The 15,663-nt window shown below is 45.2% G+C and overlaps 1 long non-coding RNA gene across 2 annotated transcripts in view; it reads right to left on the bottom strand.

Annotated features, from left to right (window-relative positions):
• The window catches only part of LOC116535445, a 44,122-nt gene extending 29,918 nt beyond the window's left edge, over positions 1 to 14,204 (bottom strand). For both annotated transcript variants that reach the window (XR_004262197.1, XR_004262198.1), the window contains exon 1: positions 13,416 to 14,204. This is a non-coding gene — a long non-coding RNA (uncharacterized LOC116535445). The remainder of the gene's footprint in view (positions 1 to 13,415) is intronic.
• Between the last annotated feature and the right edge of the window lie 1,459 nt (positions 14,205 to 15,663).

Below are 15,663 nucleotides of genomic sequence, written 5' to 3'. Positions count from 1 at the left end.
TCAAAAATGCTGCCTACTGGCAGGGCACGGTGACTCACGCCTGTAATCCCAGCACTTTGGGAGCCTCAGATGGGCAGATCACTGAAGATCGGGAGTTTGAGACCAGCCTGGCCAACATGGTGAAACCCCATCTCTACTAAAAATACAAAAATTAGCTGAGTGTGGTGGTACATGCCTGTAATCCCAGCTACTCAAGAGGCTGAGGCACAAGAATTGCTTGAACCTGGGAGGCAGAAGTTGCAGTGAACAAAGATCACACCATTGCATTTCACCCATGGTGGCAGAGTGAGACTCCATCTCAAAAAAGAAAAAAAAAAAATGCCACCTTCTGATAATATTTTAATGTTAGGCTGACTTCTGATGGATACTAGGTTGTTCCACTGTTGAGATAAGATCCCCATCATCATGACCATTAGCACTGTTAATAATTCCAAAGAATTAGAAACAACTTGAATATCCATCCACCAGAGGATATAGATGATTCACATGTAGAATATGTAGAATGCTATACACTGAGAAATGCATGTATTTCTCAAATAAATGAAGTAGCTCCTGCTAGGTGTGGTGGCTCACATCTGTAATCCCAGCACTTTGGAAGGCCGAGGTGGGCAGATCACGAGGTCAAGAGATTGAGATCATCTTGGTCAACATGGTGAAACCCTGTCTCTACTAAAAATACAAAAATTAGCTGGGCGTGGTGTTGCGCACCTGTAGTCCCAGGTACTCGGGAGACTGAAGCAGGAGAATTGCTTGAATCTGGGAGACGGAGGTTGTGGCGAGCCGAGATCGCACCATTGCACTCCAGCCTGGGCAACAAGAGCGAAACTCCGTCTCAAAAAAAAAAACGAAGTATCTCCATGTGGCAAGACATGGCTAAATCTCCAAGACATGCTGCTGAGTGAAAAAAAGACAACTCGCATGTTGATATATTTCATGTGATATTATTTATGTAAAAAGAGAAAGTGCCAGGCTGGACGTGGTAGCTTATGCCTGTAATCCTAGCACTTTGGGAAGCTGAGGTGGGAGGATCACTTGAGGCCAGGAGTTCAAGACCAGCCCAGGCAACACAGTGAGACCCTGTCTCTAGAAAAACTAAAAAAAAAAAAAAAAAAAAAAAAAAAAATCCAGGCCTGGTGATATGTGCTTATAGTTCCAGCTACTTAGAAGGCTGAGGCAGAAGGATCGCTTGAACCCAGGAGCTCAGGTTACAGTGAGCCATGCTCATATCACCACACTCCAGCCTGCAGCAGAGTGAGTACCTGTCTCAAAAAAAGAAAAAGAAAAGCAGAAATGGCCAAAGTGCTTTCAATGGCTACATATTGTACTTAAAGGGTCTGCAAAATACACATCAAGCTGATAATAGTTGTTACCTCTGATTGGGGGCAGTTGTTACCAAATGGGAGCATCAAAGGGGACTGCAGGTTTTGCAGGTGCCCACCTGTCCAGTATGCCCAGGATGGATTCTGTCTTCTCTGTTGGGGGTGTAACTAACAACAACACTGCCTTTAACTCCCCAAAGCATTCAGTTTTGGTGATAAATTATATAATAACCCTACTTATCTGCAATGTTTAATTTTTTACACTAAGAATGTGTAAAAATTTTTATTGATTTATCACTTGTGTCATTTCTAGTAATGCATAAGGTAGAAGGTAAAGTCCTCCTCCAGCCCTCCAGGCTCCCAGCCCCATTCCTCAGAGGTAAATATTGGTAACGGTTTTCTAATGTCCTTCCTAAAACTGTAAATCCATATTTAACCACATAAGCTTCAAACGGAGAAAGAGATATATGTGATTATTTAGTATGCGCGGTTCTAAAACTTGTTCTTTTCACTTAATTTTGTCTATATCGGGATCATCAGGCAAACCTAATTCACTGGATCCTCAGGGTCCACCAACAGAGGTGCAGATTCAGTGGGTTGGCAGCGGGGCCCACAGATGTGTTTCTGACAGGCTTTCTAGGTGACTCTGGTGACAATGGTCCATGGACTCCATGCTAACTTTTGTCCACAGAACAAACATTTATGTGTTTGTTCAATAAACAATCTGGACCCTGGCTCTGGGTTTGGCCCAGGCTAAGCTTGGCACTCAGCAGAGAACACAGTGGAGGCCCTGCCTCCAGGCACAGCCTTGGGTCTACTTCCAGTGGGACCAACTGTCACTGGCAGCAGTGATTGCCACTATAGTAGTCAGCTGCAGTGGTTACAGGCATGGGCACTGGAGTCAGACCTAATCCTGGCCTGTTCTTTTTCTATGTGACCTTGGGAAAAGTACTTAGCCACTCTCTGCCTCAGTGACCTCATCTGTAAAATGGACACATAATCCCCACATCACATGAGGGACACCCAATCAATTGCAGCCACTATTATAAATAATAAACTAATTATAAGTAATAAATATGGTTAACATTAAAACTCATGCGACATTCTTGCCAAAAATGTTTAAACTGAGTTCAATCATGACAAAACAGACAAATCCAAACTCAAAGACATTCCCCAAAACTGGCCTATATGCTTCAAAAATGTCAATGTCACAAATTTTTAATATATATATATATTTTTAGACAGAGTCTTACTCTGTCACCCAGGCTGGAGCACAGTGGTGCAATCTCAGCTTACTGCAACCTCCCAGGTTCAAGCGATTCTGCCTCTCAGCTTCCCAAGTAGCTGGGACTACAGGCACCCGCCATCACGCTCAGCGAATTTTTGTAGTTCTACCAGAGATGGGGTTTCACCATATTGGCCAGGCTGGTCTCGAACTCCTGAGCTTGTAATCTACCCACCTCAGCCTCCCAAAGTGCTGGGATTATAGGCATGAGCCACCGCATGGGGTCCCCCAAAATTTTTTTAATGCAGAACTGTTCTACATTTAAAAAGACTAGGCCGGGCGCAGTGGCTCAAGCCTGTAATCCCAGCACTTTGGGAGGCCCAGGCGGGTGGATCACGAGGTCAAGAGATCAAGACCATCCTGGTCAACACAGTGAAACCCCGTCTCTACTAAAAATACAAAAAAAATTAGCTGGGCATGGTGGCGCGTGCCTGTAATCCCAGCTACTCAGGAGGCTGAGGCAGGAGAATTGCCTGAACCCAGGAGGCGGAGGTTGCGGTGAGCCGAGATCGCGCCATTGCACTCCAGCCTGGGTAACAAGAGCGAAACTCCGTCCCAAAGAAAAAGAAAAAAATAAAATAAAATAAAAATAAAAAGACTAAAGAGATATCCAACTAAATGCAAAGTGTATCCCAAGATTGGATTATCAATTATAAAAATATATATATCTGTAAAGAATATTGGGATAACTGGGGAGTATGAATATCAACTTATATTACATGGTAGCAACATTAAATTTCTTGAGTGTGGTAATTGCACTGTGCAAATGCCCTTGTTCTTAGGAGATATGTGCTGAAATATTTAGAAATAAAGTATCATAATGTCTACAAGTAACTCTCAAGTGATTCAAAAAATTATGTGTGTAGTGGTGGGAGAGAAAAATGAGAAACAGAAAGAGACAGAGAGAAAATGTTAACAATTGGTATATGAGGTGAATATAGAGGTGTCCCTAGTCTAGTCTTCCCATTTATTTTATAGATTTGAAATTGTAAAAACTAAAAAATTATGAAAAGTGAAATATAATGGTTTTAAAAAATAATAGGGGCCAGGTGCAGTGGCTCACGCCTGTAATCCCAACACTTCGGGAGACAGAGGTAGGCAGATCATTTGAGGTCAGAAGTTCAAGATCAGCCTGGCCAACATGGTGAAACCTCATCTCTCCTCAAAATTCAAAAATTAGGCCGGGCACAGTGGCCCATGCCTGTAATCCCAGCACTTTGGGAGGCTGAGGCATGTGGATCACTTGAGGTCAGGAGTTCAAGACTAGCCTGGCCAATATGGTGAAACTCCATCTCTACTAAAAATACAAAAATTAGTCAGGTGTGGTGGCACATGCCTGTAGTCTCAGCCACTGAGGAGGCTGAAGCAGGAGAATCACTTGAACCCAGGAGGTGGAGGTTGCAGTGAGCCGAGATTATGTCACTGTACTCCAACCTGAGTGACAGAGCGAGACTTAAAAAAAAAAAAAAAAAAAGCCAGGAGTGGTGATGGGCACCTGTAATCTCAGCTACTCAGAGGCTGAGACAAGAGAATCGCTTGAACCCAGGAGGCAGTGGTTGCAGCGAGCCAAGATCACACCACTGCACTCCAACCCGGGGGACACAGCAAGACTCCCTCTCAAAAAATAATAATATTAGGTAGGGTAGTGGTAAATTTGGGAAGAAGGGTATAACTGGGTGGGAAGCTCACTGGAGAAGGATGTCCTATTTCTCGACCTCAGTATTTGGGAGGATTTTTGAGATGGCAGTCTATTATTTCTCCTCTTTTGTGTGTGCATGCTATGTGCCAATAAAAAGTTGATTTAGAATAATCATCATAATAAACCATCCTTTGCAATATCCCATCCTCTGATCTGTCTGGAATGTGAGACAGGTTAGGGGGCGGGGAGAGAGAAGGCTGGGACTGGGCCCTCCCATTGTGACTGCGGTGCCAACTCAGGGAAGGGCAATGAGGACTGAGTTGAGGACAGCCTGCCCCCCAGGCTGACCCCTTGGGAAGGATGCAGGCTGCTTCCAGGAGGTGCCCTATCCCACCGCTCAGAGCCACGCCTGACTTCTGCTGCCAGCCCCTCCGGCGGGAGGTTGGCCTTGACTCCACACTTCTCGGGCTTCTGCATTCTCCTCTCTTGTCAGCCCTGTGGGCCCAGATGGATGTGGGATTAATGAGGCATGTCTTCTGGTGAGAACTAAGTTGAGGGGTCACATTTTCTTCTCCTTGCATTGTTTCCCTATGTACTTGATCTGATCTGCTTCACTAGCTGGAGACATGAACATGATCACATCCTTATATTTTGCAGATTAATTGCCAGAGTCCTCATTGCCTCAATTAATAGGCATGATAGCAATTGCTAACATTTACACGGCGCTTACTACATGCCAGACCGTGCTCTAAATATTTTATATGTATATAACTAATTTAATACTCACAACAACTCTCCAAGGCAGATAATATTTTAAAAATCCATTTTAGAGATAGGGGAACAGAGGCATAAGAGAAGTAGTTTGCCCAGACAGGACTGGCTATATAATTTGCAGGGCTCAGTGCAAAATGAAAATGAGGGGCCTGGCCAGGCACTGTGGCTCATGCCTATAATCCCAACACTTGGGGAGGATGAAGTGGGAGGATCACTTGAGTCCAGGAGTTTGAGACCACCCTGGGCAATATAGGGAGACTCTGTCGCTACAAAAAAAAAAAAAAATTCTTTTTAATTAGCCAAGTGTGGTGGTGCACGCCTGTAGTCTCAGCTACTCAAAGAGGCTGAGGTGGCTGGGTGTGGTGGCTCACACCTGTAATCCCAGCACTTTGGGAGGCTGAGGTGAGCAGATCACTTGAGCTTAGGAGTTTGAGACCAGCCTGGGCAACATGTCAAAACTCCATCTCTACAAAAAAAAAAAAAAAAAAAATTACAAAAAATTAGCTGGGCATGGTAGCACACGCCTGTGGTCTCGTCTACTTGGGGACTGAGGCAGGAGAATTGCCTGAGCCCAGGAAGTTGAGGCTGCAGTGAGCCAAGATTGCAGCACTGCATTCCAGCCTGGGTGACAGAGCAAGACCCTGTCAAAGAAAGACAGAGGGAGGGAGGGAGGGAGGGAGGGAGAGAGAGAGAGAGAGAGAGAGAGAGAGAGAGAGAGAGAAGGAGAAAAGAGAGAAAGGAAGGAAGGAAGGGAGAGAGGGAAGGAAGGAAGGAAGGAAGGAAGGAAGGAAGGAAGGAAGGAAGGAAGGAAGGAAGGAAGGAGAGAACAGGGAGCCCTTCTTCAAAAATTACTAAGATTTTCAAGACACCAAACTTCAAGCCAAGCATAGGGATCTATTTAAGGTCAGGGCCCTGTGAGACTACACAGGTCTGCACATTTACAAAGCCAGACCTGTATACAAGGTAAACCAGTAAGTAGCAGAGCAAGAAAGTGAACCGAAGCCATCTGGCTCCAGAGCCCATTCTCCTAACCACTGGGTTACATTACCTCTACCTCTCAGGATCTCCCTTCCCTCGCTTCCTCCAAACTGTCCACGAACCAGAGAGCTTACTCTTTTCATCAGGATCTGCCGTTTCTCAAAGCCAGATGCAGAACTGAACAGTCTTATCAGTCCGCCGCCACAAGAGGTCACTGTTGAACACTAATCCTGCACAGTTTGACCCCCACCTCCGTATCTACCAGCAAGTGATATTCTTGTGCTCCAGATGCCTGGACTCACAGCATAGTGGAGCCCCACCGTGTGCTCCAGTCTATGATTCCTTTATTTCACAATCCTACATGCAGCCATAGTTCCCACAGCACGGAATGCCTGGGTCCAGGAGCGTCTCTACCCTGCCATGTGCTTGGCTGGCGCCAGCCCCCACAACCACCATCTAAGCCTGATATCAGCTCACCTATTCCCACTCCCCATTTCCTGATGGTGAGCTCCCCTCTAAGGTCCTTTCTACCCTTTCATGCCAAAGGGTCTCAGAGAGACTGACTCAGTTCATCAGAAAGGCTCCAGTAACCTTATACCCCAACAGAGAAAGTTCAGTCAGGGTCTTGCCAGGCCCCTATGAAATATCCCAACCCCTGTGACCAGCTCTGCACACCCAAACCTGCTTAGCATCACAGCATTCCTTGTTACAGCCCTTTCCCAGAGCAATGCATTTGTCTACTTACCTCAAAGTTGCATAACTAAGAGCGGAAACATTGTTTATTTGCCAGAAAATTCTAGTTTTGCCTTACTAGGTGCTCCGTTGCTCAGAGTTCAACAGCACTGATATATCAGTGTCACACCAGATACTTTCTTAACAACATGGGTGGCTAAAAGGGTTTGGATAATGAGACTTTAAAGAAGTGCAGAGGCTACATGATTGGAGGGGCAGAGCTGCTGACGCTGGGTTACTGTTACTACTATAGCCTCTCTCATGCCCCATGGCTGGCGAAGATTGGGGATGTCAGAAGTACTCTGGAGACCTTGGGCATCTCTGTAATGAGGCTGACACCACCCAGAATTCCCTCTATATTAGAAATGCCTTTAGCTACAGGTAACAGAATACCCAGCCAACAGTGGCCTAAACAAATAGAGATTAATTCTTTTCACATAACAGAAGTCTAGAGGTAGAATGGTTACTGGCATTGGTTTATCAGCTGGTCAGGGCTGGTGTCACTACAGTTCTCTTGGTCTTTCCTTCATAGAGACTGCAGGAGTTCCAGCCTTCAAGTCTTCATTCAAGGCAGCAAGGAGAAAGGGCAAGAAGGGACAGGACCAGCAACATCCAATGTCTTCTGTGAGGAAAGGAAAAGACTTCCTAGAGCCTGGCTGAGGTTTCAGCTTATGTCTTATTGGTCTGAGCTGTGCCATCTAGCCTTCCTTAGCTGCAAGGGAGTCTGGAAAAGTGAATTTCTTGTCTGGGGCTAGGCACATTTTCACCACAAATGGAAGTGGAATGTTGAAAGCAAAGAGGAAGAGGAAGATGCCATACCTTTCCTCTGACAGTCATCTCAGCTGCCACAGGGCCCCTGGCCCCTTTCCAGGGACCCTCAAAGGGAAGTCACCCCAGGGACCCTCACAGAGGAGCCCCTGTGGCCATCTCGGTGCCACACACAAGAATGGCCCACCCAAGGAGTCTGATTTCTCCTAAGCCCCAAGGCACTGCTGCTGGCTTTCTCCTTCAGTGATTAATGGTGTTCTGCCAAGCTGGGGAGGCAGCTAATTAGCTATAGACTGATTAAGGACAAGGCAGGAAAAATCCCAGACATGATAAATGCAAACTTTCCATCTTCCTTTCCCCTCCACCCCCAGTCCTGCCACCACCACCTGAAGTCAAGCCTGAGGTCCCCCCCACAGTCTGACTGCATGGGGGGCCCAGCAGATGTCACCCCAAGCACAGTTCACAAGGCCTAGCACCCACCAGGGCATCGTGTAACAGGAGTGGGCATGCTAGGTTTTCCTTCAGGGCTCAACTTCTCCTGCAGCCTTTTGCCAACCTCTGTGCTCTGGAGCAGGCCTGGGACCAGGCATGGGATTTCTCAAACAAACCAAGCTCCTGCCCTAAAGAATCAAATGCAAGGAGGGCTGAGCACAGCAGGACCTGGAGTCTCTGGGCAGGGCTCCATGGAGGTGATTTGGGTGGATTTTGTGCATCAAGAGGGGCACTGCAGAGAGGGGAGGCCCCCTGCACAGCTGCGGAGGAGAAATGAACAGGCCACAGTCCTGGGGCAGTGGGGAGTAGAGACAGGCCCAGAGTAGGTGAGGGTGAGCTAAGAGTAGATAAGGACAGATGGGAAACACGGGCTTAGGTGTGGTATACCCCAGCTGTTTCCACCCTCGGTTCCTCCAAGACATGTATCATACATACGCAAAATCCTCCCTGGGCAAACCCGGGTTAGGCCCCCTCCACCTCCAGCCATGATGCCTTGCCTGTATTTCCCAGCCCAGCAAGCATATCCAGGTGCAGGCAATTCCATCCCACAGCAGCCTGGGCTGAGGTCTGGTGGAAATGAGCTCTCTGACACATGAATCTTGTACAAGATAAGGCTGTGATAGGGACAAAGGATACATTTCAGCAACAGATAACAGAAATTCAGTGAGCATGCCTTCTCAGTTCTGTTTCCTCCCAGGAGACACACATAGGAGGTGGCAGAGCCAAACGCCTATCCAGGGGAGGCTTGGGAAGCACCCGCCACCCCTCATTTTGCCTGGTTCACTCTTACCGAGTCCTTGGGTCTCAGATCAAGTGTCACTTCTTTGGAGAAGCCTCCCCTGACCCCTCAGATTAGATCAGATTCTGTTTCCCTTTGTCAAGTGTATCAAGTTTACATTAGTGTATTTAAGTGACCATTTGTCTTTAGTCTTATACATTCAATCAGCAAATATTAATGGAGCCATGAACTGGGCTAAGGTCTGGGGATACCATGAGACATGAGCTTGCCCTCCTGGAGCTTATGGTCTAGGCAGAAGACCCAGTAAGAGTCCACTCTAACACCAAAAACGACACATGCCCCAGCGCCAGCAGAACACTGGAACAACTCATGCATCAAAGCTATGCCAGCAGTAAACCACACCCACAGGCCACCCCTGGGAGGCACTGCTTTGGGAACTATCCCCAGTGTGCACTTTGCTTGTTACTAGTAATGAAATCCCCTGTTAAATCCTCCTTGGTTGTGGTCAGCGGGCTGTCACCCAAGTGATGGAACCCATGACTGTATGGGTAACAATTTGAAATCACAATCCCCACCCCTTGTCTCAATCCAAGACATTCTGGAAGAATTTTCCCAGCTTCGGAGCTTTCCATGGAGTCATTCAACTTCTCCTTCTGCACAGTCCTTGCTCTCAGACTGGAGTGGCAGTTCCTACATGAGAACTACCTGAAAGTGTTCCCCAATAAGACTCCTGCATGCAAATCTCGAATCTGTTTCTTGGTGAACCTGACCAAAAAAAAACAATTGAAAGCTGAAATCCACCCTGGTGTGTGACCGCCTGTGTCTGGAGGAAGAGACTGCTTTTTCTCATCTGCATAATAATGCCCTCTGATGACTTGGTGGTAGCCCAGCCCACCCCCACCCACCCAGCCTGGCATGTGGACCAGGGATACAAGCCAGTGCCAGAAAGACCTTGGCACAGGAGAGGGGAAGGAATAGATCCTTGCAGCCAAGTGATTTAGAAGACTCCAGAGGAGAGTATATCTGCAGTAAGAAGCCCACCAGCCCCTGGAGTCTGATTCTAGCTGATTAAGAGGCACCCAGGGCCTGTATTTCAGCAAGACAACCAAGAAATAAGCCAAGGGAAATTGTTAATCTGTGTGCCTGGGATTCCCAACAATGCAGTTCCAGATCAGCCCCAAACATCCTAATTCAGACCCAGTGTGTGGGAACTTGCCTGGGTGGGAGCAGGAGGAGGGAGTGGGGGAAGTGGGAAGGAATTAGGCTTGCACAAACTTAGTAATTGAAATCATTAATAGCAGTAAAATAAGTTGTCTATCCTACATGTAATTTGTAGTAATGTTTCGTTACTGAGATTAATTTCTAGTAATGAAATACTAATTAAACCATTTATTGAGTAATGTATTTGCTTGGTGGTGGTTTATGGGTGTTCACTTATAAATATTTTAATTACTTTTGCTAAGTAATTAGAATTTACTAAATATTTCCAAACTATTTATTAATTTCTAGCAATTCTCAGCCAACCCACAAGTAATTGTTTTACTTTATATCAGTAATTAAAGTCTTTTTTAAAAAACTTTGAGTGAAAAGAAGGACAGAAATGAAGACTTGTCTGTTCTATTCACATGAGGCTGGTGGGTTACAGCAAAAAAATAAAAGTTACTCGTGATCCAGCATTACTCAAACACTGTTAACATTTTTATTTATATTTTTACAGACTTTTCTTATGGGTGCATGTACAATTTTTTCAAGGTTGAGATCATATCAACTACATGTATTCAGGATACCAAACTTTGCCAATTTTTATATCATAGTTTCTATTCTATTAAAATACCAAACTGTTCTAGAGGAACAGTCTCTTTACAACTTTAAGAGAGTTTCCAAAAGCAATACTTACTTTTTCTACCTCTAAGCACTACTATGTATCAGACACTATGCAAAGTAATGTGTACACTCTACCTGTAACCTTCACAACATGGCACTATAATCTGGAGCAGTAACCTGCGTAAAACTGGGTGTCCACGTGGTGCAGTGTTTCAGCAAAAAGTCACCTTTAATGAAATAATGTTCTGGGAGAAAAAAAAATTACTGAAATAGAAGAATTTATCTACTTTTATCTATAAAAATAGAATCATAATGAATATACTGTCCTGGAACCTGCTCTTCTCACGTAAAATATTACAACCATCTTTCCCTATCAATAAATATGAGACCGGGTGTGGCAGCTCATGCCTGTAATCCCAGCACTTTGGGAGTCTGAGGCGGGCAGATCACCTGAGATCAGGGGTTCGAGACCAGCCTAACCAACATGGAGAAACCCCATCTCTACTTAAAATACAAAAAAATTAACTGGGTGTGGTGGTGCATGCCTGTAATCCCAGCTACTCAGGAGGCTGAAGCAGGGGAATCGCTTGAACCTGGGAGGTGGAGGTTGCAGTGAGCTGAAATCGTGCCATTGCACTCCAGCCTGGGCAACAAGAGCAAAACTCTGTTTCAATGTATATATGAAACAGCAGCAGTGTCCTTTTCAATAGATGTGTAGTATTCTATGAAGTTACCTTCATTTATTATCCGATCTCTAATTGCTGGATATTTTGGTTGTTTTCAGTTGTTCACGATTATGAACAAAACTATCATGGTTTTCATTATATCCTGATCTTTGTGAACTTGTCCAACTATTTTCTTAGAACACATTCATACAAGTGGAATTGCTGGGATAAAGTGTATGAATATTTTTAAGACTTTTGATACTGCCCAAATGCCTCAAGAAAGATCAGACAAATTTATACTCCCACCAGTAGCGTTAAAAGTCTTGTTTCACTGCGCTGTGTATGACTATTATTATTATTATTGTTGTTGTTGTTGTTGTTGTTGTTGTTACGTTGAAACAGGGTCTCGCTCTATTGCCCGGCTGGAATGCAGTGGTGTAATCACAGCTCATTGCAGCCTCAACCCTCCCACCCCCTTTCAAGCAATCTTCCCACCTCAGTGTCCTACGTAGCTGCAACTACAGGTGCACACCACCATACACAGCTAATGTTTGTATTTGTTGCGGAGATGAGGTTTTGCCATGTGGCTCCAGCTAGTCTCAAACTCCTGGGCTCAAGCAATCCATCCGCCTTGCCTCCCAAAGTGCTGGGACTACAGGCATGAGCCACTGTGCCCAGTTGATTGTTATTATTTTAAATCTATGTCACTTGTTTTCACTCCCTAGTCTAAGCAGAGAGGTGGCCCAGAAAAACATTCTGAACCAGAAAGTCTCACAACCCATTTCCCATGATGAATCAATGGTTGGCTGGCAGAAGACCTATAGGCTATGTCTTCATAACTTAAATAGCATCAAAATATCAAGATGTATAAAACTGGTTTCTACCATACCATTCGCCTTTGCCCCACAATCTCCTTTCCCCAAGAGTTCTGCCACTCTGAGGGCATCGCCAAGGCACAGGTGGCTTGGCTTCTCGCTGGCAGACACCCACCCTGTGTGTTGGCAGAATAGGCACCTATCATTGGGCTCTGTCTTTAACTCTTGACAAAATATCTCCCCCACCAGCGTGGCACAGCACCTTGAACGTCTGCCACTGGCGGCATACACTAAGCAGTTTCCTAAACACTCAGAGGTTAGCCCAGGTGACATTTTATGAGCTAATAAGTGTTTTGGAGGCTCTCCCATCTTCTTTCTGAAGCTCCCCTCTCACCCACTGCCAAGTGACCCGGTGCCTCTGGCCATCTGAATGCCAGACTCTAGCCCCCTTTTCCCTCCTCCGACAGACATCTGTAGTCCTTTTTCTTATAAAAGAGAGAAACACCTTCCTTCTCCAAACAAAGCATGAAGATTTTTTAGACAGGAGATATTTCAACAACTCCTCTGGTAGTTGTTGAAAGAGAGAGGAGGCAAAGAGCGAGAGTGACTTGGGAGGAGGCTTAGGATAGAGACAGAATGGGAACAGATGCAGCTGCTTCGTTCCCTGCAAGATTCTCAAAGGAGGGCACCCAAAGGTGGGTGTCTGCTGGTGCCCAATCTGAGTTTGTTGCTTCTCCAAAAAATGGATAATTCCCACAGGCATGTCCCTATGGTGACACCTTCCATTATTTCCTTTAGTTTTTACATTCTTTTTAGAAGGAGTCTTGCTCTGTCACCAAGGCTGGAGTGCAATGGTAGGATCTTGGCTCATCGCAACCTCCACCTCCCAGGTAAAAGCGATTCTCCTGCCTCAGCCTCCCAAGTAGCTAGGATCACAGGCATGCGCCACCACACCCAGCTAATTGATGTATTTTTAGTAGAGACGGGGTTTCTCCATGTTGGTCAGGCTGGTCTCAAACTCCCAACCTCAGCCTCAGCCTCCCAAAGTGGGATTATGGGCATGAGCCATCAGGCTTGGCCATATTTTCTTTACTTTCTGCATCCATTTCCTCTCTTTCCAGAAAGTGCCAGATCTCAGGCACCTTCCCAGGCTCTCAAAAGGCCCAGGAGATGGGAGGAGAGGGATGAGGGCCCTGAGAACTGCTGCCACTCCCCAGAGAAGTCAGAGAAACGAGGCCCAGCTCCCCTTAGCAGAAATCCCCCTTCCTCTTGGATCAGAAAAGCATTAATTTTATAATTGCTAACATCTATTAGATCCTTACAATGTCACCTCTGTTAAGCACTTTACACACATGATATCACTTAAATAATATATTTCTCCTTACCTATCTGATGAGAAAGTGAGACTTGGAGAGTTTAAGTGAGAGATGTCAGGATCAGTATCCAGGTAACTCTTTTTCCAGAGCCAAAGCTTTCAGTGCCATCTTCTGTTGTCTTCTAGAGTAAGTGATCCGTAAATGCAAGTTGAAAAAAGGAAAAAAGAGGGCAAAAGGAAACTTTATGTCATTGTAATGCAGAGAAAATAGCATCATTTGCCATAAATAGAAGGTAACATTAAGACATTATGATTACAATTTAAAATGTTGGTCTACATGTCACGTAAAGTCACTGTTTCTATTCTTAAGAAACACTGGAACATTTGATCTGTGAGGTCCATTTCTAGCACACAACTCTATAATTTCCAAGGATTAAATAAACTATTTTCTTAAGAAAAACTTCCATGGACTTTGGATGCATGGGTAATAAAATCCTAAGGACAGATGCTGAGTCTTATTTATCTCTATATTCTCCATAAGCATTTAGTACAACATCTGGCCCAAGGTGGATGTGTAGAAGATTTATTATAAATTCCCTTCCCCTCTCTAAGTATTGATGTTCCAATCCAGAGAATAAAAGGGCAGGACTAGGTGATCCTGAAGGGTGCTTGTTGCTCCGTGAGGCACTGGTCCACTGAACCTAAGTGGTCCTTTCCTTGCTGGTTCTCTGGCTTTCTGCTTCATCAGTCCTGTGGTTGGCAAAATTCTAAAGATGGTTCCCCAAGACTCCTGTACCCTGGTTATTCAACCAACACTAATCTAGGTACTGCTGTGGAGAATTTTTTTAAGACAGGGTCTCACTCTGTTGCCCAGGCACAACCTGGGTTGTGCAGTAGCACAACCTCAGCTTACTGCAACCTCGGCTTCCTAGCTCAAATCATTCTCCTACCTTAAGCCAGCCTCCTGAGTAGCTGGGACTACAGACACATACCACCATGCCCGACTAATTTTTGTATTTTGTAGAGATGGGATTTCACCACGTTGCCCAGGCTGGTCACAAACTGCTGGGCTCAAGCAATCCACCCATCTTGGCCTCCCAAAGTGCTGGGATTACAGGTGTGAGCCACCACACCCAGCCAGAATTTTTCAGGTATAATTAAAGGCTCAAGTCAGTAGACTTTAAGATAGAGAAATCAGCTGGTTGGGCTTAATCCAATAAGGCAAGTTAAAAGCAGAGAATTTTCTCCAGCTGGTAGCAGAAAAAGAAGTCAGAAGACTTCGATGCATGGGGAATTCTCTTTTGCTGAGATTAAAGGGGGCCACATGAAAGGATCTGAGTGTGGCCTCAATAGGCTGAGAGTGACCCCCTAGCCAGCAATAAGATGGGGACCTCAGCCCCACAGTTACCAGGAACTGAATCTGCCAACAACCTGAATGAGGTTGGAAGTGGATTCTTCCCCAAAGCCTCCAAGAAGATCCCAGCCTGGCCAACATCTTGATTTTGGCCTTGTGAGATCCAGAGCAGAGAAAGACAAGCCACCTGGACTTCTGACCCACAGAGCTGTGAGATAATAATTCGGTGTCATTTTCAGCTCTGTGGTTGTGGTCATCTGTTATGCAGCAGTAGAAAGTGAGTGCAATTCCGTAACCTATTCCTACCAACCCACGCACCTTCTCAGAACTCCCTGACATTTAGCAACATGCGCGTCACTTCTAGGGCAAATAGCAATGACAACGATAATGATCTGAAAATCAGTGTTAGGAATCTGCAGCTTAGGCTGTTTTTTTGGTTTTTTTGGTTTTTTTTTTTTTTGACAATTTTGTGTAGGTCTAACAAGGAAGTATTAAGTATTGAATTTCCACTGTGTTTCAAGGTCCTCCATTGGAACATATAATTTGGAGCTAAAATTGTGAACAGACAGGGTAAGTGGGAGCACAGGAAAAGTGGAAGAACAGTGTGCTTTGGAGATGCTTAATTGGCTTAATAAAAGAAGTGAAACTTCAAGGTGGAATAAACTGCAAATTGGCAGAGAGAGGCGAAGGAAAAGAGATATTCTAGGTCGATGAGGTAGCCCAAAGAAACAGAAGTAGAAATGAGAATGACGTTGTCCAAAGTTGATTCCTGGGGACAGGCCAGGTTTCTCCAGCCTTATGATTGGAAACTAGCTACGATGCCATGCTGTCAGTTGATAATGTTAGGAAACTAGATGAAAAGTGTGTTTCTAGTGAGGAATGGAGGATGTGTTAGTCTTGGACAGAGAAAGGTGAAAAGTCTTTAGCAAAAGATCTGGAAGGAGTGGAAGAAGAAGAAAACAAA

Source organism: Sapajus apella, unplaced genomic scaffold (assembly GCF_009761245.1).
Source record: "Sapajus apella isolate SASKATOON/1434 unplaced genomic scaffold, GSC_monkey_1.0 scaffold94, whole genome shotgun sequence".
NCBI classification, from domain to species: domain Eukaryota; kingdom Metazoa; phylum Chordata; class Mammalia; order Primates; family Cebidae; genus Sapajus; species Sapajus apella.
Note: the sequence above shows the minus strand (reverse complement) of the source record. Positions and strands in the feature narration are given on the sequence as shown.